Source organism: Callospermophilus lateralis, chromosome 15 (assembly GCF_048772815.1).
Source record: "Callospermophilus lateralis isolate mCalLat2 chromosome 15, mCalLat2.hap1, whole genome shotgun sequence".
In the NCBI taxonomy this organism is placed as follows: Eukaryota; Metazoa; Chordata; class Mammalia; order Rodentia; family Sciuridae; genus Callospermophilus; species Callospermophilus lateralis.
This window is the reverse complement of record NC_135319.1, coordinates 39,229,418-39,254,823: the sequence shown is the minus strand read 5'-3', so window position 1 is coordinate 39,254,823 and position 25,406 is coordinate 39,229,418. Positions and strand designations below refer to the sequence as shown.

The window sequence follows — 25,406 nt, the reverse complement described above, 5'->3', positions numbered from 1 at the left end:
CACTTTCTGATTTTGATCACTATTTAAATGCAGGTTATTCATAAATTTATTTCTTCATAGACCTCTTATCTGTACCTCACACTAATGTATCCAATTGATGATACATTTACTTTTGTATTTAGTTACTTCCAACAGAGCCCGTGTAAAATCAAATGTTATGATCTTTGATTTCAAAAACCATACAGTCCACCACCATCTATCTCTTCATTGCCACCTTACTTTCAAAAGTATTGCCAGATTTTACTTATCCTATTTTCCAGATATCTCTCTATGGTGTTTACTTCTTTTAATTTTCACTATCACCTAGTTAAAACTTCCATTACTTTTTATCTAACATCATAGTACTAGATAAGATACATCCATACTACCTATGTCCACTTTTCCCCATCTGTATTTCATTATCTGTTATGCAGTTTTCTTTTCAAAATGCAGATTTGAATTTCTCATACACAAACCCAGTCTTATTCTTATTCTGTACTTTGTGTGTCTTCTAACTTGTATCATTTCATATTTGACTATTGTTCTTAGGATAAATAATACAAATTTGACCTAGTTTGCAGGAGTTTCCATTACTGGTATCCTATCATATTTCCATAGTTTTCTTTTGGCAGTCTTACCATAGTTCTCTGAGTTCCAACTAAAAAAATGTCATGTTCTGCCACAAAACACTGAATTATCCTACTTTATTACCTTTGATTCTTTTGTACTCTGTCTTAAATATCTCTTACCTCAGTTCCTTCTCTCATGCTCATCTTTTAGATCTAAAGTTTTCTATACTTTTCACATTAATTTAAAGTTTCTTGATATATGATTCATGGTTTTCAGTAATTTTCCTTCATATTTAGATAACAAAAATGTTTGTGTAATTATTTAATTGCTTTTGTTCCTCTGATGTGTAGGAGCCCATTAGTTCATATTACTATTTTTGTTCATCATTGTTTCACAGTGTTCAGTAGAAATGCTTATGTGAAACTATTATAAGGAAACATTACAAATATTTAAGTGTGATGATATGTGGCATTATATGTGATTCTTCTTTTTTTCCAGCTTTCCTGAGATAGACTTAGCATATAAAAATTTGTGTTCTCAGTGAACAATGTGATAATTTTACACATATAATAAATACATGAATATGTATACATGATTACCATCAAATTAATTAACGTACCCATCACCTTACATGATTAGTATTGAACTATATAGTTACCATGCTGTACACTAGATGTCCAGAACTGGTTTATCGTGCCTAAATGAAATATCTTATCCTTTGATCAACATCTTCCCATTTTTCCCACTTTGATTCTCCTTTCAAATTAGAAATTGATTTAAATATCAAACTTTTAATAAAATTTACCTAAATTATGCTGTTGAGGAAATATTATACCCATAAAACATGTCATCTAGTGTGTACTGTTCTCACAGAATCCTGCAAAATGATTTAGTCAGTAGGACCATCAGTTGGTATGATTTCTCTTATACTTGCTTTTTAAAATACATCCCAATTAATTTCCATTATTTTTGGCAGTTCTGACACCATAACTCTTGAATATTTCAACATATTTACTGATCATTTCACTGCTTAAAGAATTTAAGTAAATTACATAGAAATGCTTCTTAAGGGAGTTAATAGCAAATAAGAATTTCTTGATTATACTTTAAAATTAAAATTGCTCTTCTCTCACTTTCAGTATAACAGCTGTTCCATTAGTATTTATTTATTAATATACAGTAGCTAATAGTTTTTATAATTCTAGTTTCAATTACTTACTATTACACTACAGAAGATCCTACTGCTATTGGGATATTTGGATTGAGGATGAAAAAGGAAATATGTGCACTAATAATGAATAATATAGCTATTGTTTTTTGACCTCAATGGAGGTCAAAAAGTTTGCATGCAAATCAACAACTAAAATGATGCCTTAGAGTTCAAGTAACTCAATTCTGATTTTACTTATGTTAGAAAATGACAAAATCCCAAACTTAGGACAGTCTAAGCTCTGACTTCATTTCTATGCTGTCCTCTTCTCTAAACCCTTTCTATGTTGGATTGTTATGCTTGAATTCAGGACCCCCAAAAGACCACCAGAGACCAAGATCCATGTAAGCAGCAAAGAGGTGTTTATTGTGAGCTAGTTCAGTCCTCCGCGTGCACACACAGCAACTGGTGACGTTGAGAGGCCCGGAGCCCCGGGTTTGCAGCAGTTTTATAGATTCTTTGGAGAAGGAAGGGACCCCCACATATATCATAGCATCTCTTAGCAAATCATCACACACTGGGGAAAATCAAATAACAACTCTAAAACATGATTAGCACATTCACTGGCGGGAACAAGTTGGGTAGAGGTGATTGGTCAGTACAAAAGGGGTATTCATTTGAACTGATTGGTTTAAGCCAAGAGGGGTGTTTGTGCTGAACTACATGGTTTCCCAACAGGTTATCAACCACCATAAACTACTGGGAGGGTCATCTGGCATTCCAGGTATTTCCCTGTCTCATGCTGATTGGTGGCTGCTAGGGGGTTGCTATGGATCCCCCCCCCCCCTAGCCTGACTGAGTCAGGGACAACTGGCACAGCAGATCTCTCCTGTTATTTGTAGATAAACAACTTAGCAGGGTGGGAATGTGCCTAGGGGTGCTCTGTGGGTCTTTCCAAGGACAAAGGCCATGTCCCTTCTTTGGACAGGCTTTGCTCTGAGGTAGAGGCTGGTTTTTCAGGATAAGTAACTTATCTAGCTATTAGCAAAATTGTGATAACAATTCTGGGTATCAAACCTACACACCAACAATATCCAGAGCTAAAAAAGAATTGTCTTATTTTGCTTCTCCTTGTAAGGGCCTGGACATGGTATGACGTTTTCTTTATAAGAACTATTGAAATGTCTGTTCTTTAATCATTGGCAAGAAAAAAGGACTGCCATTTTTTGTCTTGGACAAGTCATATTATACTTCCTGAGGCTAAGGAAGAGATATAGTTTAAAACATAAGAAATATTTGAGGCTTTTATATATCTGTACAAAAATCAGTGTTGCTTAGAAAGAAGTAGACGATGTTGAATGGTCAATCAAGATGTATCTCCTACAACCAGCATTCATTCTCTTATTATTTCTTTATGGAAAACTAACTATGTGATATTTCAATTGCTCTGATGAGGCAGGGCATGTATGCACACCAAGGAACCCAGTAAACATTACAAGAGTTGAGAAAGATTTGCCCAGAAGAAGAAATCCCTTAACTGTATCATTTAAAGAAACAAAGTGTAATGCCAGATTCATGGGACGCCAATAGACTTCCAGGAGCCGAATCTGATGCAAACACACAATAGTCTTTATTGCAAGCTAGAGCCTGGACTCACAACCATTCCGGACACAGGGGTTTTGAGGAGTGAGTCCCGGCCCTTAGTCCTTAGTTCAGTGAGGATTTACAGATTTTTGGGGGATACTCTATGCATCACAACATCACACAGCAAATCATTTCAGGTGTGTGTGGGGGGATCAAGCAACAACTTTTAACATTGATTAGCACATTCCTTGGCGGGAACATGTTGGGTAGGGGTGATTGGTTAGTTCAATTGGTGGATACATTTGAACTGATTGGTTTAGGCTGGAGGGTTTGCAAGAGTATATATGCTAAACTTGCAGGGTTGCCTCACCATGTTATCAATCACCTAAACTACTGGGAGCACTGCTTGTATTTCAGGTATCTACCCTGTATCACTGGGATTGGTTGTTGCTATGGTTCCAATTAGGCCTCAAGCATTCTTTTGGTCTTTCCAGGAACTTTCAATGCTGAGTCAAGGACATCTGGTAACAATAATTAAGGATATCTGGCTCCACAGGCCTTTCCTGTTATTTAAGGACAAATGACTCAGCAGGGTGCATAGGAACTTGTGGGTTTTCTGAGGATTAGGGTCATCCCCCCCCCCACACACACACACACCCCACCCTTTGCTCTAAGTTAGAGGCTATTTTTTTTAAAATGGAGTCACATCAGTTTCTCAGAAATATTGATGGAGACTGCTGTAGATTTGTTACTGTTGTTTACTAGTGACTAGTCCTTGCTTCCCCAATGCTGAAGTATAACACCAGAGAAGCACGCTGAGGCAAGTTTAGAGTGGAAAGTTGAAGCTTTATTAAAGGGCAACAGAAAAGACTTCTCCCTGGAGGAAGAAGGGGACCCAAGAGGTGGAATCCTTGGAAGGGGGAGATCTTCCCTTTTTTATAGCTAAAGGTTTACTTTCAGATTTCCCTCATTCCTGTTGCATGCATTCCTGCCCCTTGTTCTGTTATCTTGCAGTGATGAAATGTAGGTGGGAAGGCCCAAGGTGGGAGACAGATGTGTGGAGGAGTAATCTGGGCAGGAAGGGCTTTTGGATTAGCATCTCTTTGTTTGCTGGGAGCTGCTTTATTAACATTTCTTTGGGATGGGCTCTGGGCCTTTTCCTGGACTCCATTCTCAATATGGCCTTCATTCTTGATTTTACTGGATATTAGACCTGATTTACCTATCTACACTAACTACTTATCTTTAAATCTGGCTTCAGATACATAAATGAAGATACAATAAATAGCTACAATAATGAAGAAGATGATTCTATCAAGTCTGCCATTTATTCATTCAGTGTGAAAAAATATCTACTGAATGTCTCCTGTGTGCCTAGTTTTGAGGTTGGAGTCCTTGCCTTTAGAGACTTACAATGCAGTAGGAGAAAATTACTCAACAAATTAATAACATAATGTTAGTTATAAACAAATTGATAAAATAGTGTCAGTTAGTGATGATTGTCATAAAGGTAAAATCAGGAAAAGGGCCAAAAAATGATTGGAGGTTACCGTTTATGCCCATGCTTCTCAAACACAAATGTAAACATAAGTTACCTGAAGATATTACTAAATAGAAGATTTTGATTCATTTGGTCTAGGATAAGATATGTGATTCCTCATTTCTAAATCATTCCTAGGTTAGACCAATGCTATCAGTTTATGAACACTGCTTTAAGTTGTGAGACTTTAAGGCCATTGTTGAACAGAGACCCAAGTGAAACAAAAGAATGTACTCTTTTAAGGGCAGAAACAAGAGAAGATTGAATACAAAGGTTCAAGAGCCAGACTGAATCTAGACACGGTGAGAGAAGGGTAAAATATAGCAAATGAGGCCAGAGGGATCTCTGGCAGTTATCAGAATAGTCCATAGGTCATTCTAAGGATTTGGGACAGTTTTTCTTGTGATAAAATGTCCTTACTGGATGAAAGATGTGTTAGTCAGCGTTCTCCAGGGACACTGAGCTCTTATGGTTTGGATAGAGATGTCCCCCAAAAGTTCCTGTTCATGTTAAAAGATTAGATTAATAAAGCTATAACCTAATTAGTCCATCATAGTTTGAATGGACTTCTTGGGTGGTAACTGTAGGCAGGTGGTGTGTGCCTAGAGGAGGGTGATCCCTGGGGATAAGCCTTGGAGGGATACATCTTTCTTTTGGCCCATTCCCTTCTCCCCTTTCTGCTTCCTTCCTGTCATGATTGGAGCAGCTTTCCTCTGCTGGGCATTCCTCCATGATGTACTTCCTTATCTTGGGCCCAGAACCACAGAGTCAATTATGTGTGGGCTGAGATTTCTGAAACTGTGAGCCCCGAAAGTTTTCTTCCTCTAAGTTATTCTTGGTGGGTATTTTGGTCAGAATGATGCAAAGCTGACTGAAACAAATGGGTACCAAGAAGTAGGGTCATTGCTGTGACTAAGTTGACTATGTGATTCAGAAGCCTTTGGAAATGGATTGCAGGAGAAATTTTGAAAAGTTTAGAAATGCAAATTGGACAAGCTTTAGAATGTTGTAAGTGGAGCTTAATGGGTGATTGTGGTGGGAACTCAGATGCTGGTAGAAATGTGGAAAAGTGTTCATAACTTTTCAAAGGGAAATGAGGACTCAATTGGGAATAGACTAGAGGTCACTCATGTTATATTCTAGAAAAGAACTTGTCCACATTTTCCCCATTTTTCTCTGAGACTATGTGAGGCTAAATTTCAAACTGATGGACTAATTAATCTGATAGAAGAAATTTCAAGGAAGCACATATTCATCAGTGGCATAGATATTACTAATAGTTTTTAGCCAGATTTACTATGAGAATTAGGAACTGAAAACAGAGCTAAAAGGAATTTTAAAAACTTGCAGTTTGAGCAGAATAGTACATGAAAAGCTGGTGCCAAGGAGGTGTGCTTGTTAAAGAGATTACTAAAGAAAAGCCCCTGAAGAAATGCTGAGTACTTTGCACATAGATAATAAGAGAGATGTCTCAGTGGCATCTCAGGAATTTGTGAGACTACATTCACTATAGACTCCAGAGTATAGAAGAGAAAATTTCTTTGAGAAGAGATTATAGGAGCATCCTGCTTGCACTGTATTGGGGGACCTAATTTGTTTTACCTAGCTGAGCCATGCAGGCACTCAAACCTACAGCAACCATGATATCAGGGACTGAGATACTGCACTAGTCTGTGGCAAACCTTAGTATCACTCATGTGGGGCTGTTTTTGCAGGGATGCAAGATGCTGAAGTTGGGGATCCTATCAACTTCCATCAAGATTTCAGAGGAAGGCCTGAGAGGCCAGGCAAATGTAGCAGAATTAAAGTCCCTGAGGCTGCCCCTGAGAGGGCCATGTGAAGAAAGGTGAAGAAAAACCTAGAATAGAGGCTCTAGGAATTAGGAGATACCAGTAAACGTACATTATGCTGAGAAAAGCTGCTGGCTGCAGGAAGAGTCAGACCAAAACAGAGCTGATGTGTGCTATAACCAACAAGTCTAAAAGGGCACAGTGGCTGGGGCCTCTAGAGAGCTCATCACATGGCCATCAGAGCTTAGATGGAGTTATGGAAATTATTTGCCTGGATGGGTTTTGGTATTGCTTTGGCCTTATCCCTTCTTCTATGCCCCTATTTCTCCATTTTGGAATAGGAATGTTCATCCTATGCCACTGTATATTGAATATATGTAACTTGCTTTTGATTTTCATAGGGGGCTACAATAAGAGTTTGCCTTGAGTCTCAGAGAAGAGGAAACTTGGACTTTTATGCATGTGGATACTATTAAAAATAAGGGGCTAAAAGTATTTTGTATTGTGAAATGGACATGAGCTTTTGGGGATCAGGGATAGCATGTTATGTTTTGGATATGTTCCCCTAAAGCTTCTGTTAATGAAGGAACATTCAAGGGTAAAATGGTTATTTTACAGTTTTCCTTTACTAGGCCTTTCTCCATGATGTGCCGCCTTAACTTGGGCCCAGGGTCATGGAGTTGACCATCTGTGGACTAAGATCTTTGAAACAATGAGCCCCAAATAAACTTTTCCTCCTCTAGGTTGTTCTTGTTGGGTATTTTGGTCACAGCTATGAAAAGTTAATTAAAACAAGAGTTGATAGCATGTGTGCACATACATGTGTAGAAAGGCAGGGGGGGCGGATGAAGCAGGGAGAGAGAGAGAAAATTATTTTAATTAATTATAATTGGAAGTTATTGGCTTATACAATTGTAAAAGCTGGCAATTCCAAAATAGACAGAGCAGGTCAGCCAGCAGGCTATAAATCCAATAGAGTTGATGTTGTGGCTCCAATATGAAGGCAGTCTTCTGGCAGAATTCTCTCTTACTTGGGGATATCATTCTTAAAAGTCTCAACAGATTTGATGAGACCCACCTTCATTAAGTGTATGATTTAGGATTAATTTCATTTTAAAAATTAATTCAGGGCTGAGATTGTGGCTCAGCGGTAGAGCGCTCGCCTAGCATGGGTGGGACCCCGGTTCGATCCTCAGCACCACATAAAAATAAAGGCATTGTATTGTGTCCATCTACACCTAAAAAAATAATAATAATAATTAAAAAAAAATAATTCACATCAGGCTGAGGTTGTAGCTAAGTGGTTGAGTACTTGCCTAACATGCATGAGGCACTGAGTTCAATCCTCAGCACCACATAAAAATGAAAAATAAAACAAAGATCTTGTATCCATCTACAACTAAAAAAAAGTTTAAAAAATAGTAATTCACATCAACATTCAGAAATGTTTAACCAAATATATAGGTACTATGACATAGCCAACTTCACACGTAAAATTAACCTTCACAAAGAACATATAGATACATTATTATTTATTGACTTTATTTAATACATTTTGGCCACATCTATAATATGGATTAAACTTGAAATTTCTAATATTATTTTCAATTGTAAAGTCCCCTGATTATATGTTATACTTATCAGATAATACCTTGGACCCTATTCAGGTGGGACAAAAATCTGTTAGGAATCACTTTCATGCCTAGTGGTATTCTGTGTGTCCATTTGGTGTTTTTCTGAGCCTTCAAGAGACCATAGATCACCAGGTACTGATGCAGACCAGGCCAGGACATACAGGATATGTTTTGCCACCTGATTCTCAACCAGTGGACTGAAGCTATTAGATTTTACCATGTGAAAACAAATTTGCCAAGCATTACACATGCACAAAAGTAAGCAATTTGCCCTCATACAGTAAGATTGAAGAAGCTGTTCCAATGAAGGTCTTAACCAAAATCTCACTGCAAGCTACCTTAATAGGACTTTGCAGTCTGTGAAGAAGTGTGAGCAAAAGTATTGTGGAAAAAGAATGAATTGTCCAATAGTATTAAAGTGAAAAGGATGATGGAAACATAAATTAGTAAAATCATTATGGAGAACAGTGTAGTAGTTCCTCAAAAAACTAAAAATAGATCTATCATCTAATATGGCTATCCCACTTGTAGGTATATACCCAAGAAAATGAAATCAGCATATCCAAGAGATCAATACACTCCCATATGTATTGTAGCACTATTCTCAATTGTCAAAATATGAAATCAACTGAGGTTATTCATTGATAGATAAATGGTTAAAGAAAATATAGTATATGTACACTATGGAGAATTATTGAGGCATAAAGAGCAATGAAATCTTGTCATTTGCAGCAAAATGGATGGTATAGGAGGACTTTATGTTAAGTAAAATAAGCCATGCAAGGAAGACCATTACTACATGTTCTCTTTATGTGTGAAAGCTACAAAAGTTGGTCTGAATGTGTAAGAGAGTAACGATTGCTAGAAATTACAAAGGCCTGGTGGTAGAAGATAGAAGTAGAATGAATACTAGATGTCATTATAAAGTTAGCTATAAGGAATGAGTCTAGTGTTCTACAATATAGTACAGCAACTGTAGTTCACAATAACTTATATATTTGAAGAAGAACTGGAAAAGAGGTGCTTTTAGGCTGTTAACATAAATGAGAGATAAGGAAATGAAAATGTGAGTTACTTCTGCTTTGATCATTATAAATTATGTACACGTTTGAAATATTAGACTGCACCCCATAAATACATACAATTATAAGTTAATTAAAAAGAAAAATATTTAATTTTTAGATAAATATACCCTGTAGGAGGAAGATTAGTTACCAAATAAAAATTGCATTCAGATTATATAGTGGGAAAATTCAGACCTCTTATCATAAATTTCTTAGAAATAATTTAGTTGAATACTTTTCTATTATAAACTAATACATGTGTACCCAAAAACCAAAACAAAGGCTAAAATACCCCAGAGAATTATTTAATGGAATATTGCCTAATTAGCATACTTTGCCTATCTTAAAACTTATACTAGTATCTAAGGCAGAGATATTAGAAAGGCCATTTAATAAAAAATACTATTTTTTTTCCAAATACTGAGTGTAAAGATTGCACATGGAAGCTGAGAGGTCTTGTGCTCTAGCTATTAATTATCTGTTCTTCTGTCTTTAAAACATGTTTTTTCCTTATGCTGATTTATGAAAAATTGGGAAGTAGCCGCTCTTTGCTCAGACTACATAGTTTTTTTTTTCTTTTATCATAACATCATTCCAAATTCTGACATTAAGCTCTTTCAGAACCTAAACTGGATCTATATTTTTCCCAGGCTCAGCAAAGAAGGGAATACCTCATTTTCCTGAATTCCCTCTCATCAATATAGAGATTTATTTATTTATTTTCAAATTATGGCACATACATTAGTTTTACAACTTTCATAGGTTATTCTACCCATGAAAATTCTTTTCCTATATTGCTAATTTGGGGAATAATTTTTTCCTATATATCCTTCTACCCATGTCTCAGCCTGGAGTGTTAAAGTTGGGAAGTTTTTCAATTTGAAAGAAACATTTCAACTATATCATTGGGAGGTAACATCAACACAGAACAGAAGACATAGGAATACAGAAAGCAGAAGAATTACAATAGGAAATAACAATTTAATGAAAGGAACTGCCTTGTATTCATGATTCCTCCCAAATATCAATTCATTATTTATTTCGAACTTAAATTTCAGAAAATTGTTCTTAAAATATTCTGAAAAATAAAATGGTTTATAGAATATAAATGTTGTTTCTAAGTTAAAAAGATCATTTCAGTTTCTAATGACCCTACCTCTGTACATAGTTTATGTACTGACTCTTCTGTTTCAAGTGTCCTAGGACCTTGGCGAAACTACTCAATCACTCAGTCTGTTTCATCAGAAAAAAAAAAAATGATATTATTGGTATCTGTATTTTAGAATCATTATGAGAATAAAGAGAAATAATTTATTTAAGATTTAAGATAGTTAACATGAGCAATGATTAATAATAAGCTATCAATAAAAGTTGTCTCATTATTTTTGGTATTATTGTTAGGTAAATGCTAACTTGGTATTGAACTATAGACCTATCACAAAATAGGTAAGAAACAGAAAGAAGAACAATCATAATAAATAAAATATGAAGAAGATGAAAGAAAAACAAGCAGATAGGCAAAGGTGAATGTGATAATGATTATAATATAAATCATAATATTAATGATTAATCTAATTACTTGTGGGAGAAAAATGGCAGGCAATTTTATGTGCTGAGAATAGAAAAGATGATAATAATTTATTTGTAAACTTAAAATATTCCACATTAATTTGTTATAAAGAAAGAGAATATTACATCTTATATAAAGTTGGAAATTGTCTTATATGATATTGGTCCATATTTTTCTCCCCAATTTTATGCAGGGACTTTTCTGTCAGTAAGTGTCCTGAAATTAATTTACCCTAATCTTGTCTTTTAAAAGTACATTTTGAGAGGTAAAGAGGCTGTACGTATGGGGTAATTTAAATGGAATAAAATTTTATTTACATGTGAAAGACTGATATGTCAGATTTGTCCTGCCAAAGACCTCTATTGCACTACCTAAAAGGCAGGTCACACCCTGTACTGCCACTTTAGTCCTCCACTCATCCCTTGTTAATTTCATAGAAAATTTATGACCTACTCACTTATAAGCACACTTTCCATTAATTTTCAAATTCTTCTAATTATGAAGTGTAAAATAATCAGATTATTTAAAAAAATATGCTCCATGTAAGGTTCTACTATACATATGCAGTTTGAATACTTGTGATTTTTTTTTTTCTTTTCCCTTCTGGGATCATTCTTTCCTTTAAGCCTCACCTAGCAAAGTCTGATTATCCATGATTCAGGATAGAACATAATGTTCATTCATCATCAGATAACTTTCCAAATATTCCTCCAGATCTCTAGGAAAGGCACAGGTCCCACAAGCATGTCTAACATACAAGCACATTCTCCCTAGCCTGGCTCAAGGCTCCTTTGATGACTGATTTTTACCTGATTGTAACTGTTCTCCAAGCTACTACTTCTCCCTTTTCATTGCTTCAGCCATAATAGAGCTCACTTCTGGTTCTCTCTCTCTCTCTCTCAAGATTAAGGATAACATAAGGAATTTAAAATCCACAAAGAAAAATGCTTTAATCCAACAACCATAACAGTAGTTTAGAAACTAAGACTTTACTGTAAGAGGGAGAGTAATAGGATTTGTGAGTTCAAAGAGCCAGAGTTTACAGTATAAATAATAGAGCAGGAAAGAATGCAGATTTTCATTTCATAGCAGTTTTCCTACCACTCAAAAAATAAAATTCCATCTAGTTAGTGAATTAGCAATGAAAGCAGTGATTTTACCTGGAATTATATGCTGCCTAAGCCCTAAAGAAAGTCCTAATTCTCAGTTTTTCTAAAGCCTTCAGTTGGAGCCAGTGAGAAAGTCAACAAAAGCAAAAAAAGGAAATGGAATAATGATAGGAAAGCAGGAAAAACAAAACAAAATCCCCTAGACCAAACACTGGACCCTGCTTTTAGATTACTCCTGGCCTAGAAGTATAAACCAGTGTTATACTAATGTAGTCCACCCATCAACAACTGACCTGAATTATTAATTTTTACTAATTATTTATTAAAATGTATCAATGTAAATCAATATACTGGTTTATTCATCAAACAAGTCATTCTATCAGATAAACAATGTACTTACTGCCCTATGTAATTTACATTCTGGTACCAGTTTTTTCTTTCTTTATGGACTGGCATTTTGTCTGAATAGCATTGGTCTAGACAGGTGGGCCCAAGGGCGGCATTAAATTAAACTATTGAGAAAATAATATGAGTCAAGACCGGTACCAAATATTAAGTTAATTATAAAGCCATTATAATTAAAACAGTATAGTACTGGCACAATAACAAGCAAATAGATCTATGAATAACAATAGAGAAACCATAACATGCATATGGAATAGGAGTGTAAGTAGTATTATAGATTATTTTGGAAAAATAAGTAATGCCATTTTTTGACAATTTACTGTCCATTTTTGCCATAAAATGTAAAGTCTATTATTTATCTCATAACAAAAAGTATATTCCATATAAAATAAAGAATAAAAATTTTGTTTCAATGGATATATAAGGAATTAAAAATAAATCAGAAAATGAGATGTAAAGAAATTGGAATCCCTGTGTATTGGAATCCTGGTAGTAATTTAACATGGTAGAGTCACTGGGAAAAATGGTGTTTATTACCACATGATTTAAAAGTTCCACTTCAAGGGCTGTGGTTATACCTATACTTGCCTAGCATGTGTGACGCACTGGGTTGAATCCTCAGCACCATATAAAAACAAATAAAATAAAGGTATTATGTTTATCTAAAACTAAAAAGAAAAAAATTTACTTCCAGATATATATGCAAAATAATTAAAAGCAGAGATATGAAGAGATATTTGTTTACTAATGTTCACAACAGAATTATTTCCAACATTCAAAAAATTGAAATAACTAAGATGTCCTTAAAGGGATAAGTGGATAAACAAAATACTGCATAAATATTTGAAATAATTACTTAGCCTTTAAAAAGGAATGGTGGTTGATTGCTAAAAATGTGCTAAATAAAATAATTCAGACACAAAAAGACAAAGATTCTTTGATTGTCCTGAGAAGTGAGACCTAGAATTATCCAATTCATAGAGATAAAAAGTAGAGTAGTAGTTACCATTGAATGGCAAGTGTATGTTTAATGAGTACAGAATTTTAGTGTGGGGTGATGGGAAATCTGTAGATGGAACCAAAACAATATGAATGTATTCAATACCACTGCTACTAAATTGTACATGTAAAACTGTTTGAAGTTGATATGGGGATGTAGCTCAGTGGTAAAGTGATTATCTAGGCTTGGATCTCCACCTCCAAAAAGAGAAGGGGGTGGGAGGTTAGAATGATAAATTTATGTTTTAAATAATTTAGCAAACATTTTCTATGTTTTAACAAAATAAACCAACAAAAAAGGAATTAATAAGGATAACATTTTTTTAAAGTGAGACAATTACACTAAATAAAACACAAATCTACAATCTAAAACACAGTGGTTTCATACAACTTGTTGAGTCTATGAATCATTCCTGTTTATAGTTGAGTAGTATGTCATGGCAAGAATGCATCACAATTTGTTCATCTACTGCTCAAGAACATTTGGATTTTTTTCAATTTGTATGATATGACAGAATTTCTATAAATATTTATTTACAGTTTTTTGTGAACATATATATATATTTTTTTCATTCTCTAAGACATCTCTGATCCAGGAGTATAGTTTCTAAAGCATATGGTATGCATTTGCCTTGCTTATCTCTACACAGGCAATTTGGGCAAGGCATGACCACAGTTGATTTGTCTTGGTAGAATGCCCTGGGTCTACCTGGAACTTGAGAGACAAGGTCTTTCCAAGTTACTGAGTATTTCCCTAAAATTTTCTTGTTGCTGCCTCCAGAGTCTCTGGGATTAAAGGCATTAGCCACTGCACCCACTTATTTTCTCCAGTCAATACTAGTGCCTTCTGAAAAGCAAAGGTTTTAAATTTTCATGACACTTAATTAATCTTTTATTTTATTTTATTTCTTGTGCTTTTAGTATCATGTCTAAAAACTCTTTGCCTAGTACCAGGTCATAAATGTGGTCTCTTCTATAATTTTTTTTCCTAGTAATTCCATGAATTTACATTTCATTATTTAGATCATGATACATGAGTTCGATTTTGGATTGTTAGGTTTAAGTCAGATTCTTTTTAATTGCATAATGATGTCCAATTTTTCCAAATTCATTTGTTGAATATTTTTCTCCACTGAATATTTTTTGTAGTTTGTCAAAAATTGCCTATCCATATTTAGGTGTGGTGGGACATGTCTATAATCCCAGCAACTCCAGAGGCCAAGGCTGGAGGATAGGAAGTTTAAGGCAAGCCTCAGCAACTCAGCATGACCCTGAATCAAAAAAAAAAAAAATCAAATTAAAACAGGCTGGGGATTTAGCTCAGTGGTAGAGTACTTCTGGGCTCAATCCCCAGTACTGAAAAAAAAAAAAAAAAAAAAGAAGAAGAAGAAAAATATCACTTGCCTATATATTTTTAGACTCTTTTTTGTTCCACTGATCTGTGTATCTATCTTCACTTATACCATATTATTTTGATTATAGTAGCTTCATAAAAAAGGGTTTCAGCTTATAAATTCTGTATATCTTTTGATAGGCTTATGCCAAAATATTTTTGAGGCTTTGCAAGTGGTATTGCCTTTTTAAATATCAGGGTATTGCCATACATTAGTATTATGCAGAAATAAAATTGGCTTTTGTATATTGTTCTTATATCCTGTGACCTTAGGAGTTCTTTGGGGACTCTTTGAAATTTTCTCTATAGACAATCATGTTACTTATGAATAAGAACAGATTCCTAATCTTTCAGATTTTATTTCCTTTATTATTTTTTCTAGCTCTGTTGCAATGGTTGGGACTTCCAGCACAAATTTAGATTGAAGTTAAAAAGAATATATTACTTTTTTTTCAACTAGGGGAAAAGCATTTATTATTTTACCATTAAGTATAAGCTTACTTGTGGTTTTCATATATGCCTTTCATCAGATTAAGGAAGTTCCTTACTATTCCTACTTTCTTGAGCATATTTTTATTATGAATAGATAATGAATTTTGGCATATTCTTTTTTCAGCATCATTTAAAAATGATCATTTTATTTTTTTTATACTACTACTACAGTTGATTATGTACATGCTCAGATATTACACCAGATATACACTTGGGAATAAATCCCAGTGCTTGTGGTGTATTTTATACACACACACCTGCACACATGCACAAACATTGTATATAATATTTATTAAGGAGTTTTGCATCCTCCTCTTCCTTCTTATTTTTTATAATATTTCTGTTTGACTTTGATATTACTGTAATAATAATGACCTCATAAAATGAATCAGTAAAGATTACCTCTTGTTCTATTTTCTGGGGTAAATTTTGAGAAACTTGTGTTCTATCCAAATGTTTGGCAGCAACCACCACTAACATTATAACCAAGGAGGATTTGGGGGGGAAGGATTTAAATTACAAATTCAAGTTCCTTATTTTTTTAGTTTATTTTATCATTTTAATTATACATGACAATAGAATATTTTGACATATCATACATACATGAAGTATAAATTCCCCTATTTGTGTTTTACATAATGTGGAGTTACACTGGTCATGTATTCAAATATGAACATAGAAAAGTTATGTCCAATTCATTCTACTTTCTTTCCTATTATCCTTTCTCCATTGTTTTATTTCCCTTTGTCTAATTCAATGAACTTCTATTCTCCCCTCCCCACCTGCTTATTATGAGTTAGTATCTGTATATCAGGAAGAATATTTGACCTTTGGTTTTTTTGTAACTGGCTTATTTCACTTAGCATGATAGTCTCAGTTCCATTCATTTACCAGCAAATGCCATGATTTTATTCTTTTTTAAAGGCTGAGTAATATTGCATTCTGTATATGTACCACATTTTCTTTAGCCATTCATCTTTTGAAGATGCCGGCATCTAGGTTGGTTCCATAGCTTAGCTATTGTGAATTGAGCTGCTATAAACAATGACGTGGCTGTCTCACTGCTGTATTCTGGTTTTCAGTCTTTTGGGTATGCCAAGGAGTAGAATACCTGAATCAAATTAATGGTAGTTCCTTTCCAAATTGTCTGAGGAATTTCGGTACTGCTTTCCAGAGTGGTTGCACCAATTTGTAGTCCTACCTGAAATGTGTGAGTGTAATCTTTTCCCCACATCCTTGTCCAAATTTATTATTACTTGTATTCTTGAAATTACTACTCTGACTGGAGTGAGATGAAATCTCAGAGTAGTCTTAATTTACATTTCTGTAATTGCTAGAGATGCTGAACTTTTTTCATATATTTTTTGACTATTTCTATTTCTTCTTCTGTGAAGTGTCTGTTCAGTTTCTTTGCCCATTTATTGATTTGGTTATTTGCTATTTGGTATTAAGTTTTTGAATTTTTTTTATATCCTGGCAACCAGTGCTCTCTCTGAGGTGCAGGTGGCAAAGATTTTTTTTCCTATTCTGTTTGCTCTCTCTTCAAATTCTTGATTGTTTCCTTTGCTGTGGAGAGGCTTTTTAGTTTGATACCATTCCATTTATTAGTTCTTGGTTTTACTTTTTGCACTTTAGGAGTCTTTTTGAGGAATTCAGTTCCTAAGCCAGCGTGGTGGAGATTTGGGCCTACTTTTTCTTCTTGTAGGTGCAAGGTCTCTGGCCTAATGCCTGGGTCCTTGATCCACTTTGAGTTGAATTTTGTGCAGTGTTGGAGATGGAGACTTATTTCATTTTGCTACATATGGATTTCCAGTTTTCCCAGCACCATTTGTTCAAGAGGCTATCTTTCCTCCACTGTATGTTTATGGTACCTTTGTCTAGGATGAGGTAACTCTTTTTATGCAGGGTTATCTCTGTGCCTTCCATTCTGCACCATGGTCTTCATGTCTGTTTTGGAGCCAATACCATGCCATTTTTGTTATTATAGTATAATTTAAGGTCTGGTATTATGATACCTCTTGCTTCACTTTTCTTGCTAAAGATTGCTTTGACTATTCTGGGCCTCTTAAGTTTTCAAGTTTCCTAAAAGATTGAAACTCTTCAGAGCATCTGTTTCTTCTTGGTTGAATTTCAATAATTTGTATCTGTAAAGGTTTTTGGTTCATTTCATTGAATAAGTAATATTTATCACCATAGAACTTTTCTGGTTTTCTCTAACTATCCTTACTTATAATTCCTGTCATCCTATGGTGATAAATCCCATTTCATCCTTAATATTACAGTTCAAGATTCTTTATTCTTTGACAATCTTGCTACAGTTTTATCAATTTAATTTTTATTTTAAAAGTATTTTTACTTTGTTTCTACAGTAATAAATTATCGCAGTCTCTGTGATTTAAAATGATATGCATTAATTATCTTGCAGTTTTATTCTAGAAGGCCAATGCCAGTCTCACTGGACTAAACCCAAGGTGTCAACAGGTCTATATTCACTTCTTCAGGCTATAGTAGAGTCTTTGTTTTGGTCTTTTCTACTTTCAGATGATTTTGTGTATTCCTTGGCTCCTCGCTCCTAGTACCAACTATCAGAGCCAACAATGATGAGTCAAACTGTCACATCTCAAACTCTGAGCTCTGTTGCTTTCATATTCCAGATTTGAAGACCTTTGTGATTACTATGTGTGCCTATGGATAATTCCAGATAATGTCCCCATTTTGAATACTAAACTTAAACACATCTTGTCGACAAAGCCCCTCTTGTCACAAAAGTTAATGTATTTGTAGGTTCTAAGTATCATGGTGTGGACATCTTTAGAGGTCATGATTCTGCCCACTGCAGTACTAGACACTTGAATATTTTGTTTAGAGGCTTTATTTACCTTCTAAGGAGAATGTTTACATTTTTGTTTTAGCAGGCAATGCAAAATAATCTGCTCACATTGAGGCCACAGGTTCTATTTCTTACCATTTTGTCTAACTCCATTTTTAAAGTTTTGCTTGTGTGTCCAGTGTCTGTGCCCTCTGGTAGGTAGCCTTCAGCCTGAAAGGTGGCCTATCAGTTGAATTATGCTGATTAGAATAAAATCTACAGTAATATGGTTTGGAATTAAGACTTTTAGTTTACAATCAACTTGATGGGGTCATTGTCCCTAGTGTTTCTCTTATCCCTTTCCTATTTCTGATGGTCTCCAACATAGTTCTTCAGTCAGGAAACTGAAGCTTTGATCTGGGTCTGCTAAAGGCTTGTAGAACTGGGGCAAAGTCACAGGAAGACCCAGCAAAATAAAATCAACAAAGGTTCACCTCAACCTTTGGAGAATCAGAGACCCACCAATCATTAATGGATTTCAGGCTGCTTTGACAAAGACTCAAGTAAAAAAATACACAAAAGTATATCAATGAAATATGAGTAAGATATGAAGAATGTCAATGATATGTAAATATTAAATTTCTTAGTGCTACTCTTGTTGAAAGTAAAAATAGAGAAAAAAATTCAAATATCCTACAAAAGCAACAATGAGATAGTAGTTTTAATCATAAATATGGCAAAAATGTTAAGATTTATTATTCAACATGAAGTAGAAGATATTCTTTTTCACTGTTAATAAAATTATTACCTTATTGTGTGAATTGTTGAAAACTTTATGAGAGCAATCTTGTAGGCTATCAATTTCCATTCTTAATAATCCAACTTATTTTCTTAACTTTTTTTTAAAGAGAGAGATTTTTTTAATATTTATTTTTCAGTTTTCGGTGGACACAACATCTTTATTTTATTTTTATGTGGTGCTGAGGATGGAACCCAGTGTCCTGCACATGCCAGGTGAACACGTTACTGCTTGAGGCATATCCCCAGCCCCCCAACTTATTTTAATAATATTATTTTAATAATAATCCAAAATATTTTCCCACATGAGCAAGGGCATATATACAAAGATAACTACAGTACTTATAATACTAAAATGGGGAAGTAAAACATCATCAGAAAAGGACAAAAGTAACATGATTCATCTGTATTATGGGTTCTTAAGACCACTGAAAAAAGAGTAAAGCGCAAGTATTGGCACTAACATGGAACTATTTCTCAGATGTAAATGATGGATGCAAAGAAAGTTTATCATAGAATAAAATATATAGTGCATAAATATGGGGGACTGTTTTATTTTTAACAGGACACTCCAAAAAATAAAATTAAAAGGAGATATGTGATAGATGATTAAGTATAGTTATCTATAAAATGGAATGGATGTTTTAGAAATCTGTGACATTTGACTTACATTTTGGTAATTAAAAATATAAAAGTACTGTGCTCACATTAGCAGCACATATACTAAAATTGGAGCAATCCAGAGATTAGCATGGCCCCTGCGCAAGAATGACAAGCAAATTTGTGAAGCATTCCTCATTTTTACCCCAAAACTTTCTTCTTAGAAAAAAAAGTATAAAAGCACAGAGATATTTTATAAATAATAAAAACCTTACATTTAGTGTTTAGACTTTTTTATTGAAAGATGAATACAAGTGATTTTTATAGACATGGGCAGATCATATGCTAATAGAGTGTACTCTTTTGAAATAGTAATTTCTTTACAGAAAGACTGACAACATGGTAATGTGAAATGAAGAAGTTGATTTTTCAGGTCTCCCTTATCCCTACTCTATACTCAAGAGGTTGGATTTCTCTTTTGCCAATGGAGGGAGCAACCTTTTGGATTTCAGAGACTTCCATAAAAAAATTTCTTATCTAGAACTCTTAATGTGAGGTTGGGTTTGGAAAAAATGAGGTTGGTGAAGTAGAGACAAACTTATCAATGTAACAGAAGACAGAGCACATAAACACATTCTGTGTTCAGTTATGAGCTGATCTTTGACAAAGGAGCAAATTCAGGACAAATAAAAGATAGGTTGACTTTTTAACCAATGGAGCTGGAACAATTGCACATCCAAATTAAAAAGAATGAATCTAAATGCAAATCTTACAGCCTTACCTTATAGGCTTTATATAACTAACTCAGAAGGCTTTATAGTCTTAAATGCAAACCACAAAATTATGAAATTCTTAGAACATAACATAAAAGAAAATCTAGATGTCTTGAATTTGGAAATAACTTTTCTATATATAACACTAAATTCATGATTCATGAAAGGAAGAATTGATCAGCTAGCTGTACTATCTGTGCTGGACTTTTTTTTTTTTTTTTTTTTTTAGAGAGTGAGAGAGAGAGAGAGTTAGAGAGAAATTTTTTTTTAATGTTTATTTTTTAGTTTTCGGCGGGCACAACATCTTTCTTTGTATGTGGTGCTGAGGATCGAACCTGGGCCGCACGCATGCCAGGGAGCGCGCCACCACTTGAGCCACATCCCTAGCCCTGTGATGGACTTTTTTAATATTCAAATATTAAAACCTTCTGCTCTGTGAGACATTGCCCAGAGGATCAAAGGACAAGATACACATTGAAGACTGTATTGTTTATTCAATATTGCTATAAATCCTAAACTGTCTAAACAGTAAGTTCCTTGTAAAGAAAGTATAATATTAATATAAGACCAGGTATATAACACAATAAACAAAGAAGTAATACACTCATGTAATATGATATTGGTTTGAATGCTATTACCCTATAAGCATAAAATATCATTTAAAACTTTTTAAAATTTTTATATTTATTATTCCTAGGTATACATGATAGTAGAGTATATTTTGATATATTTATACAAATAAGGAGTACATCTTATTCTAATTATGAACCCAGTCTTGTGATTGTACAAGATGTGGAGATTCACTGGTGGTGTATTCATATGTTGACATAAGAAAGTTAAGTCAGATTTATTCCATGGTCTTTTCAATTCCTGTCCCCCTCCCTTCACTTCATTCCACTTTGTCTAATCTACTGAACTTCTATTATACTCCCATCCTTATTATGTGTTAACATTCACATATCAAAGACAACACTCAACCTTTAGTTTTTTGGCATTAGCTTATTTTGCTTAGGATGATCATCCCCAGATCATTCATTTACTGGCAAAAGTCATAAGATCATTAGTTTTTTATGGCTGAGTAATATTCCATTGTGTATATAAACCACATTTTCTTTATCCATTCATCTGTTGAAGGGTACCTAAGTGGGTTTCATAGGTTGACTGTTGTGAATTGAGTTACTGTAAACATTGATGTGGCTATTGCATTGTACTATGCTGATTTTAAGTCCTTTGAGTATATACTAAGGAGTAGAATAACTGAGTCAAGTGGTGGTTCCATTCCAAGTTTTCTGGTTACACCAGTTTGCAGTCCCACCACCAATGTCGAGTGTACCCTTTTCTCTACATCCTCACCAAAATTTATTGTTATGTAGAGCTTTATAATGAAGAATTATTTAAATTTGGACACACAGTCAGAAATTTTGAACTATCCTGAGGAACATGCTTGCAGATAAGGTGGTTGATGAAACCATTAAGTGTTTGACCCTCTCAATGTTTAAAAAACATTGTTTTTTTAATGTTTAAAAAACAACAGGAGGGCTGGGGATGTGGCTCGCGCTCGCCTGTCATGCGTGCCGCCCGGGTTCAATCCTCAGCACCACATACAAAACAAAGATGTTGTGTCCGCCAAGAACTAATAAATAAATATAAAAAATTCTCTTAAAAAAAAAAAAACAGGAAAATGAGAAATTATACCCCATCTGATTCAAATGTATGATATGTCGAGATCATTGTACTGTCATGTGTACCTAATTAAAACAAATTAAAAAAAAAAGAATATAAAAAACCAAACAAACAGGAGTTACTATTTATGTGGTAAAAAGATTGACACTGTTTGCATTAGCCACAGAAAAATATTTGTTTTGAATTTTGAGTAGATTTTTATAAAAACAGAAATACAAGAAATACAGTTTTAAGTATTTAAATTTATATCTGTATTATTTTCATTAATTGTCCCTACGTTTTACACACAATCAATGGCTATTTTATGTAAGACAACATACTACTACATGTTAGAGTGCGCATATGTGTGTACAAGTATGTGGTATTACCTAATCTTTTCAAAAGCTCTATGTATTGTCTATTATTTTTAACTTTTACTTACATTGGAGGAAACTGAAATGCATAGAGAACAAGTGACCAATCCACAATTGTATTGTCGATAAATGTAAAAATTGGAAAAACAGTTTTATTTTTGTTTTACATTACCTTCAGAAAAGCTAGAATTGTGTTAGGCATGGTGGCACAAGCCTGTAATCCCAGTGGTTCCAGTGGCTAAAGCAGGAGGATCACAAGTTCAAAATCAGCCTCGGCAATTTAGAAATAACCTGAGCAACTTAAAAAAAGGGCTGACACGTTGCTCGGGGGTTAAGCGCCCCTGGTTTCAAGTTAGACTTGTGGGTTAGAAAGTAAGTTGTGGTTGAAGTTATTGTGCTAATCAGAAATCTTTACAAATCTACTTCAGAAAATTTTACTTAGAAAAGAGTGAATGATTAATTTTCAGCCAAGTAACTTGATAGTAAGGAAATAAGATAACATTACAAATATTGTTACAATAGGGTCTGAAGTCTGGCACATTTTTCTTCCATTGCTCTTTCTTAAGAAGTGATATAGCAAATCAAGATATTTCTTTTAAGTGTAAATATTCTAAGGAATAGCCTCTCCACTGTTACAAATGCAATTGTTTGCTCTATTCTCTGATGTTCCCTTATATCATCTTTATCTACTCATTCAATGTGAAATGGGTACCTACCACTTTATTTCTGAAAAAGCTAAAATGGGAGACTTAGTGCTTTGCCATATAGTGGTCTCTTAATATTAATAGAATATAAGTGAGGTCTAAAACCTGACTATATTATACAAGGGACACAGAACAAGATGCTGTTGTGATATAGATTATGTTCACTTTCAAGTTACAGTTTGTGTATACAAGTTGTATTTTTAAAATTTTTTTTTTAGTTTTAAGTGGGCACAATATTTTTATTTTACATTTATATGATGCTGAGGATTGAACTCAGTGCCTCATGCATGCTAGGCAAGCACTCTACCACTGAGCCACAATACCAGCCCTATACAAGTTGTATTTATATTAGCACCCCAAGCAAAATGTATATCTTAGAAAAATACCAGAAACCTTATAGCATGTGCATTAAGTATAGCTATAAAATATAAAATAACAAAATGAACTCAAATTTTATGAATTTCTAAAACCGTCTCATGCTTTTAAGATGTTTGACAGTTATCTGAGTTATGAGGGATTCTTTATTGCTTTCTTTCTTCTCTAAACTGTAGAATGGAACTTGGGAGTGATAGAAAGTTTTAAATTTTGATGGTCAGCAGCATCTTAATGACCAGTAAAAGAAAAACATATTGCAACAATTAGCTATAAAAAAAAGTGAACTTAAAAGAAGATCTATAGAGTTTTCAGTATTTTAGTGTTATTTGTTAACTTAGTATGTCCATTTTCATAGAGATGGGGATCAAAAGAAATGTATTTTTTTTTGGTACAAAAATAGCAGATTAATACTCTTTAGTATATGTTATTGTTTTAAAAGCTATGTTACTAGACTCCAAGTCATTAAATGGTTTTCCTTAGATGATGGTGTCCTCTAGAATCTAGCTTTTCTGGATGAATGCCCTTTGGTAATGTAGTAGTTATGCCTTTTGCTGATGTATATAATTTATATGAGCCCCCAAATCACAGCCTTTCCTGGAATTGAAAAAGCTTTCCAATGACATTCATTTAAAATCTTTTAATTAGCATTATATATTAAACTAAAACTATCAATATAAAAATCTCTCTAATTTCAATTGTCTTAAGTGACAAAAATCAAACCGAAAAACAAAATGCCAATTTGTTTCGTATAATTTGTACCTTTACATAGTGTCTGAAGTTAAAGGCCAAGCACAGGTCTCTGGTATTCAGTATGCTAGTTCATTCACATGTCTTCACTCTTCCTTCTTCAGTAGCTAGCATTTATACCCAGTGTAAGTTTCCAATCAGCGCTATGAAAGATTAATAATAATAATTGCAGTTTTCATGGAATTTTCTCATAAATTGTGGATATAGCTATTCCATTTCAGTACACTCTCACCTTCTTTAAACTCCTCTAATCCATTTCTATCATCCTTTATCTTATTAGTCATTTAATCCACATATTGTTTAGAATTTTAAAAATTATTTTTACAAAATAATTTTCTTAGCAGCACCTAGTTTAGGTACTAAGGTTTTTCCTGTACCACACTGGGTGGTATTATTTATCCATTACATTCTAATGACAAAAAATTCTAATTCTCAAAGGTAAAAAAAAATAAATAAATAAAAAGTAAACTAATAAATCTTCCATAAAAAGAGACAAATACAAATTTATTCTCATCCATGCTCATCTTTCTATTGTTGTTTTTGCCAAATCTGAGAAATATGAAAGCAGTGGAAAGGATAGATGAAGAAAATATCATCTTCATTTTCAGGTGTCTCAATTTAGATGGCAGAATTGAATCTAAATCTCTTTCTGTTATAATTTTTGCTTTACAAAAGAACTTCAGATACCAAAATCTAGCTTCACTTAGAATTTGGCAAATGCACAGTCATAAACCTGCCCTTGATATAAATAAGATGGCCCTCCACCTGAGTTTTATTTTAAACTACACATATGTTGAAACAAAGTTATATTGGAAACATTTTTTATATTGTAGAGAAACATCATAATATTTAAGTGTACAATGAATGTATCTGCAAGAGAATAAGCAGAGAAAAATTAAATTCAAGACCAGAATTTTGAAAAGTCATTCACAAATATTTGTGTTATGTAATTCATACAAATAACTGAAGTGAAGGAATTCTTCCTTATTTAAACACAGAATTGTGAAACAATATTTGGAAACCTTGTTTAAAAATGCCTTATTTATAAGGCTAGCCTTATAAAGCTAGTTAAAAATGATTTGAGAATATAATTTCATTAATTTTACCTAGCCAAATTTGTGTGTCTTTTGTCTTCTGTTTTCTGCAGTGCTGAGGGCCTTATACATTCTAGGCTAGTGTTCTACCAGGGAACCATATCCTCAGCCTATTAAATTTGCATCAATAAGCCTGTCTTTCTCCTTTTATAGAGAACATTTTTTTCATTTAGACTTTAACCGAAGCATAA

General features: G+C 33.8%; 1 protein-coding gene and 1 non-coding gene across 2 annotated transcripts in view; both read left to right on the top strand.

The window, feature by feature from the left end:
• The window catches only part of Ctnna3 (catenin alpha 3), a 1,643,966-nt gene that overhangs the window by 1,145,457 nt on the left and 473,103 nt on the right, over positions 1-25,406 (top strand). The gene's annotated exons all lie outside the window — the stretch shown is intronic.
• LOC143381692 (U6 spliceosomal RNA) lies at positions 19,586-19,689 on the top strand. The gene has a single exon (XR_013088864.1). It is a non-coding gene; the product is annotated as a U6 spliceosomal RNA (small nuclear RNA).